The sequence below is a fragment of the Neoarius graeffei genome, chromosome 3 (assembly GCF_027579695.1).
Source record: "Neoarius graeffei isolate fNeoGra1 chromosome 3, fNeoGra1.pri, whole genome shotgun sequence".
Classification (NCBI taxonomy): Eukaryota; Metazoa; Chordata; class Actinopteri; order Siluriformes; family Ariidae; genus Neoarius; species Neoarius graeffei.
In genome coordinates, this window is record NC_083571.1 from 40,798,989 (window position 1) to 40,815,700 (window position 16,712).

At 39.9% G+C, this 16,712-nt stretch overlaps 1 protein-coding gene across 7 annotated transcripts in view; it reads left to right on the top strand.

Moving 5' to 3' along the window:
• Positions 1 to 16,712, top strand: part of tasp1 (taspase, threonine aspartase, 1) — a 179,698-nt gene that overhangs the window by 156,098 nt on the left and 6,888 nt on the right. Inside the window, exon 15 of one of the 7 annotated variants that reach the window (XM_060916845.1) lies at positions 15,398 to 16,350. The exons of 4 other annotated variants lie outside the window; for them this stretch is intronic. The gene's annotated coding sequence lies outside the window, so the exon portion shown is untranslated. Of the gene's footprint in view, positions 1 to 1,267; positions 2,073 to 9,863; positions 11,219 to 15,397; positions 16,351 to 16,712 lie in introns of those variants that run through there. 2 more of the 7 variants (XM_060916846.1, XM_060916847.1) reach the window with 2 other exon arrangements.

Here is a 16,712-nt window from a genome sequence, read left to right on the forward strand (position 1 = left end):
GTAAGCTAAAACGTGGCCTTCTAATAGTAATAAACAAGCCAAGGCATAGATCTAGCATATTTTATGGTGTTTAGCCTCTGCTACATTATCAGTACATAACAAAAATGCTGCTAGTCCAGCTAAGCATTAGGTCTAATAAAATAGATCACATCCAAAGCCCACATCCAGATATACATGTCCGGTGTCACCTAATGGTTAAAAACAGGTATACATTTTGTGCTGAGTGCAAGTAGGGACTCTGGCAAGACTAACTATGACAGCATAACTACATGGGAGAGCCTGAAGTTAACACAGACATGACAGAACCCTGGGACATAAAGCAGCCAGCCACTCCACAGTCAACAAAGCCGAGTGAGCGTCTGAGAGTGGTGGGGGGCAGCATCCATACATTCCAGTTCACCAAAACACTCTATGCCTGAGGACACTCCAGATCTACTCCTTTACGTAATAAAAAACTATTTACACAAGGCTTGAATAAAAGGATATGTTTTCAGCCGAGACTTAAACACTGAGACTGTGTCTGAGTCCCGAACACTACTTGGTCTATTCCATAACTCTGGGGCTTTGTAAGAAAAGGCTTTGCCCCCAGTTGTAGCCTTCACTATACGAGGGACCAACAAGTAGTCTGCACTTTTTGCTCTCAGTTGGCGTGGCATTTCATAAAGGGCCAGAATTTCACTCAGGGATTGTGGCACAAGTCCATTCAGTGCTTTATAGGTCAATAGTAGTATTTTATAATCAGTGTGAAATTTGATTGGGAGCCAGTGTAATGTGGATAAGATCGGGGTGATATGGTCATATCTTCTAGTTCTACTCCGGTCTCTTGCTGCTGCATTTTGAACTAACTAGAGCTTGTTTATGCACTTATTGGAACATCCAGACAGTAAGGCATTACAATAATCCAACCTTGAGGTAACAAAAGCATGAACTAGTTTTTCTGCATTCTGTAGTGATGTATGTCTTATCATGGCAATATTTTTGATATGAAAGAAAGCTATCCAGGTAATGTTAAAGATATGAGTTTCAAATGAAAGACTGGCATCAATGATCACCCCAAGGTCTTTCACTGCTGCACGTGAAGAAACAAAAAGGCCATCCAGAGTTACTGTGTCATCAGAAAACCCATTTTTAGCTGCATGTAGTCCTAGTACAAGTACTTCTGTCTTGTCAGAGTTGAGTAGAAGGAAGTTAATAAGCATCCAGTGTCTAATGTTCTTTACACATTTCTCAATTTTATTAAGCTGGTGTCTCTCATCTGGCTTTGCAGAAACATACAACTGTGTCATCAGCATAACAGTGGAAGCTAATACCATGCTTCCGAATAATATCACCCAGAGGGAACACAAATGAAGATAAAAGCAGTGGGCCTAAGACAGAACCTTGTGGAACACCAAACTTTACCTTAGTATGCAGAGAAAAATCACCATTTGCATCAACAAACTGATACCGATCGGTCAAATAAGACCTGAGCCAGGAGAGGGCCATTCCATTCACTTCCACAACATTTTCAAGTCTATCAAGGAGAATGGTATGATCAATGGTGTCAAAATCTGCACTAAGGTCAAGCAATACAAGCAAGGACACAGCCATGAGCAGAGGCCAATAGTAGGTCATTGACTACTTTAACTAATGCTTTCTCTGTGCGTTAATGAGGTCTAAATAAATCCTGACTGATCCGTGGATGTTATTCCTGTGTAGATATGAACATAACTGCTGTGCCGCAGTTTTTTTCCTAGGATCTTGCAAATAAAGGGGAGGTTTGTTATTTGCCTACACTTGGACAGCTGACAGGGGTCGAGGTCAGGTTTTTTTTTTTAATCAGGGGTTTGATAACTGCTAGTTTAAAGGATTTAGGTACATAGCCAATTCTAAGGGAAGAATTTATTATTTTTTAAAGAGGTTCAATTGTTTCTGGTATTATCTATTTGAAGAGCCGTGTAGGTAAGGGATCTCATACACAAGATGAAGATTTTGATGTGGAAATTAATGAAGTTGGTTCAATTTAATAAGGGAATTAAAGCATTCTAATTGCTGATCTGATGGTTATATTGTTAACTAAAGGGTTACTTAAATTGTCTGGCCTTAAATTAATCGTTTAACATTTTTGTCTGATATTTTCAATTTTATCATTGAAAAAAATCATGAAGTCATTGCTACTACATAGCATGTGTCTATGATGGTCTTTTTCTGAGTTAATTTTGCGACAGTATTAAATAAGAATCTTGGATTATGTTTGTTCCCCTCTATTAGGGTGGAGAGAGAGGTTGATCTTGCAGCACCTAGGAGCTTTTCTGTACTTGAAGAGGCTCTGCTTCCATGCTCATTGAAATACTTCCAATTTTGTTTGACACCATTTACATTCTAATTTTCTGGTGGTCTCTTTTAAGGTGTGTGTGTTATCGCGATATCAGTGTGCTAGTTTTTTCTCACTAATAATTTTTATTTTAAGTGGCACTACATTATCTAAAGTATAGTGGAATGTTGACTCAAAGCATTCAGTTGCCTGATCAAGTTCTGTGAGATCTGAGGGTGATTCAATCAAAGCTGATAACTCTGGGAGACTATTTCTAAAACTTTGTGAAGTAGTTGATGTGAATGTACATTTGACACAGTGGTATGGCAAGGTGCATCTATTATTGCTCAGATGTATTTTGAATAAGATGAGATAATGATCTGAGGTAGCTTCAGACGGTGGAAGAGTGACTATATTTTCTATATGTAATCTAAATGTTAGTATTAGATCAAGAGTGTGACCACCTTTATAAGTAGGTCCAGTGATGATCTGATTAATTCCTACTAAATCTACAATGAACACGAATGTTGTTTTCAGAGGGTCTTCTGAGTTATCAAAGTGAATATTGAAGTCTCCAACAACTAAGGCTTGACCAAAGAAATAACCAGGTCTGAGATTAAGTACACAAATTCAGAATATGGCCCCGGGGGCCTGTAAATAATAAGTCCCGGACTTGACTGGGTAGACTTTTTTTTTTTTTTGTGGCTACATGTGTCAGTATGAAGAACTTCAAACTTATTGAATTTATGTCCAGGTTTTTGTGTTAGACCAAGATAATCATAATAATTAACCATGATGCCTCCTCCTCTGCCAGTTAGATGAGGCTGGTGTATATAATTGTGTCCAGGAGGACTAGCTTCATTTAATGCTACATATGCATTTGGTTTAATCCATGTTTCTGTTAAACACAGTACATTAAACTCCTGATCAGTAATGAATTCATTAACAATTAGTGCTTTCAATGTAAGAGATCGGATATTTAATAGTCCTACCTTTAGATCAAAGGTGCTGGCAGTGGCTGTACAGTCAGTATGATCTAATTTTCTGTTAATTGTATTACTAGAACAAACTGAGCATTTCTACTTTTTTGACTTTTTTGGCATAAAGGGTCACTGAAGGAGTAGTACCTTTCTGGATGGCCTATGTAACACTTTGGCGTCCTAGACTGGTCTCCTCATATCCAGCGTTATGTGACGCGCAATATACGGCCAAGTTGTCATCAGCAAGTGGCTACTCCGTCTAGCCTAACACATAACGAAGACCGTTCACAGTGGCTCTACGCACCGCCCCTAGTTTTGCAGAACGCGACGGATCTAGGAGAGTCAACCCCGAAAAAAACCCCAACATGCTGTTGGTAATCAAGCACATGACTATGCCTCACACAAATACAAGTAGTTCATACCGCATCGTCCATCACACGGGTGAACAAGGGATGTGTCCCTCAGTACTACGCCAGGCTGAGGTAGAAAAATGTGCTACTGGCTGTGGCAGCTTGTCCCTGCCCTCCACAAGACCTGGTACTAGAGGTCAATCCTCCAAACATCATAACCGTCGCAACCATAGCGACGGGTCTACACTTAACATCAGAATAGCTACAATAAATGTGAGAACGCTGCAGGATGATATCAAACTCGCAACAATTGTGTAGGCTGCGATAAACTTGGATATTGATGTCCTGGCTATGCAGGAAGTCAGACACGCGTCCTTTGGGGTCCTAACTTTTAACGACGACTCCTTACACGACTGGCAGTTAGTATGCAGCGGACACAAGTGCAAACACGAACACGGCGTCACAATATTGCTTGCTCCACATGTCATACTAGAAACACATCAAGAACATTTACAAGCTAGAATAATCCCTGCCAGCATTCGGGTGAAGGGGATGCGACTTGCAATATTGTGTGTTTTCGCACCTACTGACTCAACAAAATCATCAGCAACTAAAGCCGTGTTCTACTCAGCATTGGACAAAGCAAAGCATGAACTTGAAAAAATACCAAAGTACAAACTGATAACACTTGGGGACTTTAACGCTACAATCTCAACTCGTAGCAAGGAAAGCGGAACATGGGATACGATATTGGGAAGTAACAACTCCGACCGCGTAGACACCAGTAACAATGGAGAGCGGATGCTTGCCTGGTGTTTCAAAAATTGAATGAAGATTATCAATACATTATTTAGATGCAAACGTATCCACCGAGGAACTTGGCACCATGCTGCTACTGGAAAATGGAAACGTGTCGACTATGTGTGCACCAGCGCATGGGTAGCTAAATTTGTCGCATCATGTCGGGTGTTTATTGGTCAATCTAGAGTATTTGACTCCGATCATTGTCTACTGGTTATGAGCATAAGATTTCCAAGTACAAAGAAAGAACTTGGACATCAACTGAACAGATCTTTACGAAAATCACCCCAAATGGTAAACTTCCAAGCTCTGTGAGATAAGGCAGATGTCCAGCAAAAACTTACAGAAGAGTTGGAAAATGTGCTAGAAAACGTGGAATCTAATGGGGTTGACGAGCTGAATGATGTGATAATCTTGACAGTGCGCGATTGCATTGATCGGGTGTGCCCTAAATCTGATATCGCCCATAAAAAGGAACCATGGCTGGATGAAAGTCTGCAGCAACTTACCAAGGAGTTACATAGATGTAAACAACAGGAAGATATTGCTAAACTACAGAAGACAATCAAAAAGAGAAGGAAGTACCTTAAGAACCAGTATTACAAGGAACTAGCTGAAAACATCAATACGGCTGCTGAGACAAGACAAGTTGAAAAAGAGTTCTCACTGGCAAAGAACTACACACCATTTAGAACCACTTTGAGTGTAGCAGCAATATCAAACAAGAAGCTGACCGAACACTTCCAAAATCACTTTGCAACCCAGTCACCGGCTTTACCTTTGCCACCCGAGCTTGCCGAACCAGAGAAATACCCCCACCTTAAAGATACAAGGGTGGAAATAGACGAGAGTCAGCCTGTGGAAGCTGAAGTGAAAGCCATTTTGAAATCATTCAAGAACAAGAAGAGCGCAGGAACAGACAGAATGAAAACAGAAGGACTAAAATATAACAGTGTAAACCTCGTAAGAGCACTTTTGCTGCTCCTATCAATGATATGGTCTACCATTACGGCACCAATGTCATGGCTGCATGCAAGCATTACCTGCCTTTATAAGAAGGGGCAAAGATGCCTTGCCAAGAACTACCGTGGAATATCAATCGGCGCCAACATGAGTCGGATTCTTGCAAAAATATTACTACGATTTCAAGACGCTTATGAGAGGCATATTAGTGAAGCCCAGTTTGTATTCAGGCAAAACCAATCAACTATAGATGCCCTTTTCATTGTCATAAATGTGATCAATAAATACGGAGATCGACTAGTTGCAGTTTACATAGACCTTACAGCTGCATACGATCACATACCAAGGGACTTCCTATTTCGAGTACTGACGATGCGAACTGGGGCAACCCAGTTGATTGCAATTTTGCAGAAAATGTATGAAGGCACGACTGCCTCTATTCGTGGAATGAAGACAAAGTTTGATGTGCTGGTGGGATGCAGACAGGGAGGTCAGGAATCACCGCGTTTATTCAACTATTACTTCGACTATTACTTCAACTATGTACTTAAAGTGGCAGCATATGAAATAGACAAAGCATTTCCGAATGGCTGGGGTATACAGTTTGATTTCAACATCTCCCACTTGTATACCAACAGACAACAACGCCATGCGACTGGAAAGATGCGGGGAGTTGAAGTGATAAAATGGATCCTGTATGCTGATGGCGTGGTCATGTTTTGTAGAAGTGTTAGTGAGGCCGAAATACTAGTGAACATCATTAATGACACATGCAAGTGGTTTGGTTTGACAGTATCGTTTGCCAAGACGAAGACACAAGTATTCAATGATGATGATGAATTGGCGAACCAAACTACCCTGTTTAGTATAAATGCAGTTTCTATTGAGAACGTAAGGACATTTGTGTACCTTGGACAAGTAATTTCTTCAAAGGAAAAGGGGCCGTTTGTCGACCATCGCATTGCAAGTGCGTGGGCTAAGTTTGCACAGTTAAAGACAGTATTGCACAACACAAGTCCACACAAAAACACGCCGAAAGATCCTAGAAGTGTGTGTAAGCTCAAGGCTGACTTATGGCACACAGGCCTGGTACCCTAACGCAGTCCAAATGAGACATCTTGAGGCCTGTTAGAATGAGTTACTTAGAACAATGATTAAGGGCGGGTGGTCAAGGAAAAATAGTGCTGGCGGCCCTGAAGAGTACGCATTTGTGCACTCGAATGCAGAGGTGCAAAGAATTTTACAGACTACCTCAATAACCCACTTCATAAACAAACAATACCTTAAATATATCGCCCACATCTGCTGATCGTCAAACACTGCAACAACCAAGCGAATGCTATTCGCTACTCCCATCCAGCAATATTATAGAGACCCGTGGCTAAAAATTGCCAGCCTCCTCCAGGTTACAGTGGAGCAGGTAAAACGAGCGATGCAGGAGAGGAGCAACTTCACTGAGCTGGGTGCCCAACTCAACTTGAAGGGGGACTCCGTCTCTTAAGAGGAAATATACTGAACTAGCTTGGGGAACACACACACAGTCTCAATATTGTTGAACTTGGGTGACAACTCTGGGCAACTAGCAGTCAGTTAGTTGAGCCTGTTCATCTGCTCCCTGGCCTTGGCTCTGGATTGTCACAAATTTAACTAGATCTGTTCAGAGACTATAAGCTATGCTGCAAGAAATGAGAGCAGCACCTTCCCGAGTGAGATGGATACCGTCCCTCCCTAACAGGACAGCCTTGCCCTCGAAACTATTCTGGTTATGTGTAAAGCTCACACTGTTTTCAGAGCACCACCTGGACAACCAGCAGTTCAATGACCATAACCTGCTGGAAGCTGCATTGACATGGGGCCAGAGCATAATGCAGCATTGGACATCACCTTCACTAATTTAAATATTTATACAAAGTTACTCTTCGTAACCTCAGGCTGATGAAGGGGTACATCATTAGCTCCTATGTGAATAACTATCTTTGAAAACCTATGCCTGCCTAAGACCTGAAGATTACCTGCTATGTCCGGTGACCTGGCTCCTGGTATACACCTAACTAAAGTTGCTGGTGCCCCTGAAGACCTAGCTAATTTCATGTGCCAAAAGAAAGTCTCCTGTGCCCAGAGCTCTTTCAGGTTTCTCAACAGGTGTTTCACTGAGGAGATCCAACCTGTTAGACACGTGAAACGGAGTAGAGTGTTGGTCCCATGAGCGAGCCTCAGTGTTGTCTTTAGCTCTGCGAATATGCCACTGAATCATCACCCATACGCTCTGCTGTGAGGGCTCTTATGCTGAAGTTGGGGGATTGCTGACTCTGCCTAGGGCATCCAGACTTTTCCCTGCAGAAGCTACACTGCTCTCATTCTCACTAACCCTCTCTTGAGTCTGGATGCACACCTCTAAAGCTGCAAACTTCTCCATCAGAGAATTAACTGATGTACACATCACAAAAAAAGCTATTACTAACTACAGAGGAAGAATGACTAAACATTCTGCACTCAACACACTGAACAAGTTGAATGTGTGCCATGATAAATGGTTTACATACCTTAATCCAAGATTTGTTGATATTCAGCTAAATCTGATGTGGATGGCCTCCAATTACCATCTTTGCATGGGAAGGAAAAAACTTGTGGTCTCTGGTGTTCTCCGAAAAAAAATGAATATAAAATTAGGTACTACCTAATAGCGGAGCTTCCATTCAAATAAAAACAAACATGCAACAGATGATGTACTTTGATTAGATAGATTAGATTAGATAGAACTTTATTGATGTGTTTCAATTTAAATTTTATCACGAGAAGATAAATTTCTCCAAATTCACATGTATATTATTCTTTTTATTACTATAAACTACAGTGTGCTTTAGGGATTTATAGCAAAATGTTTTGAAAACAAAAGATACATGATTCATGAAAACACTGACTGGATTCAGATCAACTTGTCAGATCCTGAAGGATTTCGCAGTGATTTCAAAATCAATGTCACTATTTAGAATTAAATTCCTACAACTCATCATTTCTATTAATTCCTTTTTTATACGTTTTCTTTCTCTTTCAGCTTGTCGCTTTTCTTTTGAAAGATTTCTTCGCCTTTCTCTAGCTCTTTCATGTCTTCTTTCCTTTTCTTTCTCTTCCCGGTTTTGACTTCATCTTTCTCTCCTTGGTTAACTTGTTCTGACGTCTTTTTAAAGTTTGTATTAAAGTTTGTAAAAATGATTATTATTTTGTTGCGCTGTTTGAGTTGTTCTTGGTGGAAAAATCCGGTAAATATGAAATTATCTGTAGACAAAAATAAGTTATTTGGCACACTCGCGCTTCTAGTTCCGCCAAAATCAAGCAGCCAATCAGAATCGCAAGGGGCACGGACGGACATGCACAGCTGGGAACCCTGTGTGTCCATGAAAAATCAACTTGATGGGTTACCATATTTTCTTAAGTATGGAGCTCCGCTAAAATGCAAAAGAAGGGAAAGTGAAAATGCAACAAAAATAAAAAATGATAGTTCAAAATTATTTGTGGACAAGATGAAAAATATTTTTTTTGTTGAAAAATGGATTTGAATGCAGACAAGAAGATGCAATTGAAGTGTTGACTTGAATTTAAGGGGTTTAACGAAAATATTGCATTAACCATTTCAGAATTACAACCATAGTCCTTCATTTTTGTAGGCTCAGAATTAATTGGGGACACTAAAATGATTATAAACAAAAGGATTATTTTTAATACTTGGATGCAAATCCTTTGCAGTCAATGACTGCCTGAAGTCTGGAACCTATGGACCTCACCAAATGCTGAGTTACCTCCCTTGAGATGCTTTTCCAGGCCTTTACTTCAGCTGCCTTCAGTTTGTGAGTCTTTCTGGCTTCAGTTTTTTCTTTGCTAATTGAAAAGCAGACTCAATTGGGTCGAATGATATTGCCATTTCAGAATGTTCCATTTCTTTACCTTACTGTAAGAAGCTCTTGGGCTGCTCTCACAGTGGTTTGGGGCATTATCCATCTGTACTATGATGCATTTTCATATCAGTTTTGCAACATTTGACTGGATCTGAGCCGAAAGTATTGCTCTATATACTTCAGAATTTCATGTGCTACTTCCATCAGCAGATAGAGATAAATGTTAGACAGATGATTTGGTAGGCTTTGTATAATGATCCCTTACTTTTCTTCTTCATACTCTTCTCGTACCAACTTTCTGGTACAATTTAATCATGGTTTCATCTGTCCAAAGAATCTTGTTCCAGAATTGGGCAGGCTTTTGAGGAATGTCTAATCTGGCATTTCTGTTGTTTAGTGTTGCCAGTGGTTCACATCTTGATGTAAACATTCTGTATTTGCATTCATGAAGTGGTCTTTCAGGCCTTTTGGTGTTACTGAGCTTGCCAGTGTAGCCTTTCTTTTAAAGAATGTACCAGATTTTTCATTTGGCCAATCCTGAAGTTATTGCTATTTGTCTGATGGGTCTGTTTTGCTTTTTCAGCCTCAAGATGGCCTCCTTCACTTGCATCAACACCTCTTTCGGCCACATATTGAGTTCCCATGAACAGCTGCCAAATGCAAATTCAGCACTTGGAATCAACCTTTTTGTCTCCTAATTTGTCATGAAAGAATGAAGAAACAGGCCATAACTGTCCATGAAACTACTTATCGTTCAATTGTTGAATTACTTTTGAGCTGGTCAAGCCAGTTTATTTATATAGCACTTTTAAACAACAGACATTGTCGCAAAGCAGCTTTACAGAAAATTAAAGACTTTTTAAACGTTTGAGCTAATTTTATCCCTAATAAATTTATTTATCCCTGATCAGCAAGCCTGTGATGACAATGGTGGCAAGGAAAACCTCCCTCAGATGGCATGAAGAAACCTTGAGAAGAACCAGACTCAAAAGGGAACCCATTCACATCTGGGTGATAAGAGATAGCATGGTTATAAATAACTTGCTTCTATAACTGTGTCCTATATAGTCACAAAGTACAATTGTAGAACCAGAAAAATCCTTAAAGTTTTAACATGAAGTTGATTTTGTTGAAGTTATCAACTGTTCATTAATGGAGACTTGAGTGCAAGACTGTTCATGACAACTACAGTCCTAAAGTTATCATGGCAGCTGTGGTCCTCAGCCATCATAGCAAAACTGTGTCAAGAGCCATCTTCTAAGTGTGTCTTTTGACTGTCCATATGGGGCCATCCTCCATAGGAGTGATGTTATGAGACTCCAGCCAGACATAGGGCATTAGGATGGATCAGGCAGGTCTGAAGAGCAGAAGAGGCCAGCATCTCTGGTGTCTCAAGATCGACATAACAGAGAGAGACAGACAGAGGGAGAGAGGGAAAATACAGGTTGTTTGGTATGCCCGGTGTCACCTAATGGATAAGAACAGTGTACATTTTGCTCTGAATTCAAGCAGGGATGCCGGCAAGAATAAGACAGCATAATTAAAAGGGAGAGCACGAAGGGAACACAAACATGAGGGAGCCCTGGCACATAAAGCAGCCAGCCTGTGAAAAGGTGCTATGTAGAAATGGCAAATGACTATAATTCCTCAATGGTTAATGTGATATTTTTGACAGCTGCCTTGAATTAAAGATTATATACTATATAAAAACAGTTATTCCACGAAATTGAGTTGTATATGCGCTGATGGCCGACAAGGCGCAGAGTGGTGAGTTGGCTATTAGCCATGTATGACTAGATTGAGTGGAATAACTTTCATTCTATCCACATTCACTGGATTTTGAGAAACAGAGCATTTTTATTTTTTATTTTTACAAATTTGATAAATAAAAACTTTATACAAAGCATCCGACAAAATCATTTCCATCTCGAATGTAAACAAACTGGCAAAATGAAGTAGCAATTTGTGAAAAAAGCTACAATAATTCTTGAAAAATAAAAAATGTGTTCTTACTGTCAAACACTTTTATTTTTGTTTTTTTTTTGGGGGGGGGTGTTGTTTTCGAATAGAATTTTTATTTTGTCCTCTGTTGGTTCAGTAACATGGTCCACCATTTTCTTCTTTTGGGTTTTTGGTGGTTTGGCACCACCGGCTGGGCTGGAGTGTGGAATAGGAGATATTGGGGGAGAGGGGACTAAATTCTTTGAGCTATCTCTGTTTCTTTAAATGCTTGATAACAAAGCGAGATATCTGACTTGATACACACCATTATTTTGTTTTTCTCTACTCATGGTATATGAGCTGATATCCTAGTAGTAGAGTAGCCAATCAGAATGCGCGATTGCTCATAGCCAGTGAATGTGGGTAGTGTGTGTGTATGTGTGTGTGTGTGTGTGTGTATATATATATATATATATATATATATATATATATATATATATAATACACAATGTGTGTGTAGAGTTGTGCTTGAAAGTTTGTGAACCCTTCAGAATTTTCTATATTTCTGCATAAATATGACCTAAAACAACATATTTTCACACAAGTCCTAAAAGTAGATAAAGAGAACCCAGTTAAACAAATGAGACAAAAATATTATACTTTATTTATTGAGGAAAATGATCCAATATTACATATCTGTGAGTGGCAAAAGTATGTGAACCTTTGCTTTCAATATCTAGTGTGACGCCCTTGTGCAGCAATAACTGCAACTAAACGTTTCTGGTAACTGTTGATCAGTCCTGCACACCAGCTTGGAGGAATTTTAGCCCATTCCTCCATACAGAACAGCTTCAACTCTGGGATGTTGGTGGGTTTCCTCACATGAACTACTTGCTTCAGATCCTTCCACAACATTTCGATTGGATTAAGGTCAGGACTTTGACTTGGCCATTCCAAAACATTAACTTTATTCTTCTTTAACCATTCTTTGGTAGAACGATTTGTGTGCTTAAGGTTGTCTTGCCGCATGACCCACCTTCTCTTGAGATTCAGTTCATGGACAGATGTCCTGACATTTTCCTTTAGAATTCGCTGGTATAATTCAGAATTCATTATTCCATCAATGATGGCAAGCCGTCCTGGCCCAGATGCAGCAAAATAGGCCCAAACCATGATGCTACCACCACCATGTTTCACAGATGGGATAAGGTTCTTATGTTGGAATGCAGTGTTTTCCTTTCTCCAAACATGATGCTTCTCATTTAAACCAAAAATGTCTATTTTGGTCTCATCTGTCCACAAAACATTTTTCCAATAGCCTTCTGGCTTGTCCACGTGATCTTTAGCAAACCGCAGACGAGCAGTAATGTTCTTTTTGGAGAGCAGTGGCTTTCTCCTTGCAACCCTCATGCACACCACTGTTGTTCAGTGTTCTCCTGATGGTGAACTCATGAACATTTAACATTAGCCAATATGAGAGAGGCCTTCAGTTGCTTAGAAGTTACACTGGGGTCCTTTGTGACCTCGCTGACTGTTACACGCCTTGCTCTTGGAGTGATCCTTGTTGGTTGACCACTCCTGGGGGAGGGTAACAATGGTCTTGAATTTCCTCCATTTGTACACAATTTGTCTGACTGGATTGGTGGAGTCCAAATTCTTTTGAGATGGTTTTGTAATCTTTTCCAGCCTGATGAGCATCAGCAAGACTTTTTCTGAGGTTCTCAGAAATCTCCTTTGTTCGTGCTATGATACACTTCCACAAACGTGTTGTGAAGATCAGACTTTGATAGATCCCTGTTCTTTAAATAAAACAGGGTGCCCACTCACACCTGATTTGTCATCCCATTGATTGAAAACACCTGACTCTAATTTCACCTTCAAATTAACTGCTAATCCTAGAGGTTCAGATACTTTTGCTACTCACAGATATGTAATATTGGATCATTTTCCTCAATAAATAAATGACCAAGTATCATATTTTTGTCTCATTTGTTTAACTGGGTTCTCTTTATCTACTTTTTTAGGACTTGTGTGAAAATCTGATGTTGTTTTGGGTCATATTTATGCAGAAATATATATAAAATTCTAAAGGGTTCACAAACTTTCAAGCACTAATATAGACTACCTGGCTAAAAGAAATCACAGAGCCTTTGAGTGGATGCAGTGCGTAGCATCTCATTTCTTAAACAGACATGTTGGAAGACATATCCCATGGTCATGGAAAAGATGGTACATGGAAAAGAAGCGTCAAATTGTTGGCCTGCATCAAGCACAAAAAACAACTAAGGAGATCGCTGAAATTACTGGAATTGGATTAAGAACTGTCGAGCACATTATTCAAACCTGGAATGATAGTGGTGAATGGTCAACTTCGCAGAAGAAATGTGGTTAGGAAAAAAACATTTGATTGACCGTGATTGGAGATCAATTGAATGCTTGGTGAAGTTGAATTGTAAAAAGAAAATCAACAGTAGACCTCATGGCTCTGTTTAATAGTGAAAGTAATTTCCATGACACACAATGCAACAAGAACTTAGCCTGGCAAGCCAGACTAAATGTGAATATTTAGTCTGGCCTCGATCCGTAGACATTTCCGACGGGGGTAGGAGGAACAAACCGCTGTCTTTCAAACTGTCTGTGCGTATAGGCCAACACTCTGACCAATCAGCGCAACAGTGACTGTGACGTAGTCAGAGCGACAGAAAGCAATGGGGGAGACCTTGAAATAAATAATTTTTCAAAATGCGTATTAATTAATAAACAGGTTCTAGATATTAAGAAGTTTGGAGATAATGACCACAAGTTTGGAGTCTGTACCACATACACTCATTTTTTTCCAAGTGTTTTTCAAGGGTTTGCTTAAACTGTTTTTGAGAGTTTTTATTTAGTGGTGTTTGATGAAATAATTTCCCTTAAATTTAAAATAACGGGAAAATAAGAAACAATCAAAAAGTAATGTTTCAAAGCTGTTTATTAATTCTTCGTACTGCACAAACTAACCCCATCCTTTTGGCTACCAGCGGAGCCAGCTGGTCGGCAAAACAGCGAAAACGTCCTTCTTGAAAAGGAATGAGCGGAGAGCCTCTTCCTGCTCATGTTTCAACGAAAACTCCAAGTCTAATTCTTCTAAAACTGATTCCAAAGCGGAGTCAAACGCGCGCTGTTCACTAGCCATAGCCATCTTTCCTGTTGTGCTTTCTCCAGCGTCGCACAGCTTTGTCGTCACTCCTGCAAAAGCCCGCCCAAAGAATCCAAACAAAAACCTTGTGTTGTGATTGGCGGGCATGAATTGATGCCCGGGGTGTTTTTGTTTATATGATGCGAGGCTAGACCCATTCGCTAGGCAAAAATATTTTTGGCCGCTAGGCGGGTGGGTCTAGTTTACTAGGCGAACAAGAACTTGCAGGATCGGGCCTAAAGAGCTGTGTCGCCATAAGAAAACCTTTTGTTAGTAAGGCTAATTGGAAGAAAAGGCTTCAGTTTTTTAGGAAGCATAAAGAATGGACACTGGAGCAGTGGATAAGTCATGTGGTCTGATGAGTCCAGATTTACACCGTTCCAAAGGATCCATCAGGGTAAGAAGGGAAGCACATGAAGCTATGCACCCATCATGTGTTATGATCTAGGATTGCTTCAATTGGTCAGGTCTCGGGTCAGCAATTTTATGTGACAATAAAATGCAGTCAGCTAATGTGACCTGAATGTACTGAATGACCAGGTTATCCCATCAATGGATTTTTTTTTTCTTTCCTTACGACATGGGCATATTCCAGGAGAACAATGCCAGGATGCGTCAAACTCAAATTTTGAAAGAATGGTTCAGGGAGCATGAAGAACACATGACCTGGCCACCACAGAGTCCTAACCTTGACCTCAATTAAAGCCATTTGAGATGTGCTGGAGAAGATTCTACAGATTGGTTCGACTCTCCCATCATCAGTAAAGATCTTGGCAAAAAAAAAAAAATAATGCAACTCTGGATGGAAATAAATGTTGTGACATGGCATAAGTTTGTTGAAACAATGCCATGGCAAATGTGTGCTTTTATCAAAGCCTAAGGTGGTATGACGCCTTTTTTTAAAAAAAAAAAAAAAGGGTTTTTTTTGGCCAGGCAGTGTATATTTAAATATACAGCATTGTGCAAAAGTCTTAGGTACTCTATTTTTGGTCCCATAGATTGCTCAGTGGAGTTGATAAAACACAGTGAACCAACACCAGCAGATGACCTGGCACCCCAAATCATTACAGACTGCAGAAACTTCACACTGGACTTCAAACGCCTTGGATTCTGTGCCTCTCCACTCTTCCTCCAGACCCTAGGACCTTAATTTCCAAATGAAATGCAAAATTTACTTTTATCTGGAAAGAGGACTTGGGAACACCTGAGCAACAGTCCATTTCTTTCTCTCCTTAGCCCAGGTAAGACACTTCTGAAGTTGTCTCTGGTTCAGGAGTGGCTTGATATTAGGAATGCAATAGTTGTAGCCCCTTTCCTGAAGATGTCTGTGCATGGTGGCTTTTGACTCACTGACACCAGCCTCAGTCCACTCCTTGTGAAGCTCTCCCAAGTTCTTGAATCAACTTTTCTTGATAATGCTCTCAAGCCTGCGGTCATCCCTGTTGCTTGGACACCTTTTCCAGCAAGGCTTTTCAGCAATGACCTCCTATGGCTTACCCTCTTTGTCGATGATCGTTTTCTTGACAACTGTTAAGTCAGCAGTCTTCCCCATGATTGTGGTTGCATGTACTGAACTAGACTGAGAGCTACATGGTATTTATACTGTTTTACGCAGACTCGAAATTAAATATTTTAATATTTTGAGATATTGGATTTCTCATTTTCTTGAGCTATAACCCATAATCATCTAAATTAAAACAAAAGCTTGAAATATTTCACTTAACATGGAATGAATTTAATGAATTTACAATATATGAAAGTTTACCTTTTTGAATTAAATTAAGAAAAAAACTGTCATGATATTAAAATTTGTAGAGGTGTGTGTGTGAGAGAGAGAGAGACACACACACACACACACACACACACACACACACACACACACACACAGTGGATATAAAGTGTACACATCCCGTGAAAATGATAGTTTTTCTGATGTAAAAAAAAAAGAGAGCACGATAAATAATTTCAAAACTTCCCACCTTTTAATGTGACCTTATAACCTGTACAATTCAACTGAAAACAAACACATCTGTTAGGGAGAAAAACATAAATAAAAAAACGTACAATAAGCTGGCTGCATAAGTGTGCACACCCTTAAACTAATACTTTGTTGAAGCACCTTTTGATTTAATTACAGCATTCAGTCTTTTTGGGTAGGAGTCTATCAGCCTGCCACATCTAGACTTGGCAATATTTGCCCACTCTTCCTTGCAAAAGTGCTTCAAATCTGTTCGATTGCTAGGGCATCTCTTGTGCATAGCCCTCTTCAGGTCACCCCACAGATTTTCAATTGGATTTAGGTCTGGGCTCTGA